Source organism: Mus pahari, chromosome 20, assembly GCF_900095145.1.
Source record: "Mus pahari chromosome 20, PAHARI_EIJ_v1.1, whole genome shotgun sequence".
Taxonomy (NCBI): Eukaryota; Metazoa; Chordata; class Mammalia; order Rodentia; family Muridae; genus Mus; species Mus pahari.
The window spans coordinates 29,805,682-29,808,399 of NC_034609.1; positions in this window are offsets into that span (position 1 = coordinate 29,805,682).

The following is a 2,718-nucleotide window of genomic DNA, read 5'->3' on the forward strand; positions in this document are numbered from 1 at the left end:
ATGAGTCCAGGGCTGCCTCCAGTCTCCCTGGCTCTACTCAGACTGTTGTCATCAGTCACCAGCAAACATGGATTGTGTAAACAATAAACAGATGGGGCATGGTTGGGGGGATGGAGGCTGGTGATTAGGTCCCAGCAGAGAAGCCTTCAATGATCACTCAGCCGTGACAGTTGGGCCAGGGCACATATCTACCCAGCTCCCCGACTCATCCCTCACCTGCCATCTGAGCAGCCATTCTTCACAGAGATGACGGTAGGGGGACACACGGCTAGCAGGAAGCCACTGACACACATTCCACAACTATTAGCCTGAAATGGTTCCCAGCAGCTCAGTCACCTGTAACCCAAAAGCACAGAATCCCTTTCTGCCCCCCAATTCCTCAGGGAGTTGATGAAGTCCCAAGGACCATATCCTTGAACTTCTAGGAAGGAGAGAACTCAGTTTCCCTTGGGTAGTCTTTCTTCAAGACTGGGACATAATGTGGGGGGGGGGGGAATTAGAACCTGGGTTGGAGACATCTTAATACTTGCTGAAAGTTGAGTCTCAGCTACAAATACCACCAAGCTTTTGGAACAAGGCACTCCTGTGTTGTTGCTGTTGTTCGGCTGTACAACAGTGAGCAGAACACCAGTCCGGCATGTCTTGTCATCTGTACACCCCACAGATGAACTCAGAGGGGTCACACCTGCCAGACCCAGAGTTCACCTTCAGAACAGCGTGCCGGGCCAAGGGACAGAGAAGGGAGGAACAGCCGGCAGAGGTGCAGGGATTGCTTGTGGATGAAAAAATCCTTGGAGATGCATGGCGAAAGTAGGCAGCCCATTTCCATCTCTGTGCCACCTGGATAGGGAGACCACAAAACAGTATTTTTCACCCCGTTGAGCTGATGCTGGACCCTGATCAAAGGACCTGCCAGCTGTGTTTGTGTCCCTCTTCTCTGGCCTGGGTCATGGATAGTGAAGATATGGGGCTCAGGTCTTTCGAACCAGGTTGAGATTCACTGACGCTGCTCTTCCTGTTTCTCTTGCTCAGATGGTCGCTTATCAGCCAGTTGATGTTGAACGTCAGCAGTGAGTAGCTCCCCACCAGAGGAGGTCTAAGTCGGGCCCGTGGGAGAATTTGGTTTGGTTGAGAGGAAAGGATCACTGGATCAATGGCCTCCTGCCTGGGACCTGTCTATGAATCTTGAAGCCTCTGGGTTTTCAGAATCAATGTCCAGAACAGGGAAGGCACTTAGAGCCACCCACTTTACCTCCTGCCATCTGATAGGTGATGAAGCAGAGACCCAGAGAGGGAAGACAGGCCACCAAAGTCCTAGCCAGAAATGGTCAACCTTGTCAGTCTAAGCTCCAGGGGATCCCAGGACGCCCACGCTTTGACTTTCTCGGATGCACTTCTGGGAGCTTCCTGGGGGTCATTGGCTCAGTCCCTTGTCCCTACCTTGGCATGTTCCCTGTCCTGAGGTGCCACTAGCACCACCTGACCTTGTTTATGGAGTGTCTAAAAGAGAGACTGCCTGGGTCAGGTCTGCTGGGCGAACGAGGCCTTCCTGTCGGCCAGGCTCTCCCTAGGCTCAGAAGAGCTGTCAGGCATCTAAGGCTAGATAGAGTCCAGCTAGACTCTGACTCAGTGCAGAAGATAAGGTTGGTGCAGAGCTGGGCAGTGCCTGGCACGGAGAGAGCAGGGCTAGGTTTGTAGCTGTCATTCTCAGCCAGGTAAATAGTAAAGTCTGAGCTGGGCACTGGATGGTGGTGCCAGCCTGCAAAACCATGGGAAGAAAGTCTAGCAAGGAGGTAATTGAGCTCAAGCCAGATATCCAGGCTGGGCAGCTCTGGACCCAGTGAACAAATCCCTCCTGAGGACCCAGGTGGAGGCAGGGGAGTCATGCATATCTCTTGTAGCCCTGCCATGGTGGTGCTGCTGGGAGCAGGGTGGGGGTGGGGGTGGGGCCAGGAGGGCAGTGTTCCTCTGGAAAGGGAGGAATGCGGAAGCTCTGGGGAGGAGAGGGTGGCTGGGTTCTTGGACTATTAGTATAGCAAACATTCTCCCAGGCCTGATACCTTGACACTTTCTGGAGCTGCAGATGTTGATGCGTGGATCAGGGTAGCATAGTCTTGTTACTAGGGAAACTGAGGTTCCCCTCTGGGGGGGGGGAGGTTTTAATTTGATAAAATAATTTTAAAGTGGAATCACAAGGAAGCTTGGGGACAGTTTTATTTAGACTCTGCAAGAAAAAAAAAACAACAACAGAGCAGGCAAACTGTAAACCTTGGCAGCTGCCAGGAATGAAGGCGATGGAGAAAAAGTCACCTCTGTTTAAGTTGGAACTGAATATAATAGAAATAGCTTATCAAGACAGGAAAACCACTCCCGAGACTGGAAAGGAACTTACGTGCTGAGGAAGGAGCCCGAAAAGTCTTCGGCCACTGCAGTGTGTGGTCCTTTATACTCCACACCTGGAGGACCCTTTTTTTCTGAGCATGCTCTGTTTGTTGGACGAAGCCCAAGAAGGGCTTCCAGACTTCCTCTGCAAACTGGCTTCCTCATCTTAACCTTGACATCACTGTCTCCATTCCTTACTCCTGTCACTGTCTTGCCTACAAGACACAAGCTCCACCTACAAATTTCCTCTGAGCTTCTCTCTGAGTCTGCTCAGCCTGAACCCTGTATATCAGAGAGACGTCCTGGCTGCTAACCAACTGAGCACCAGAAGGAGCA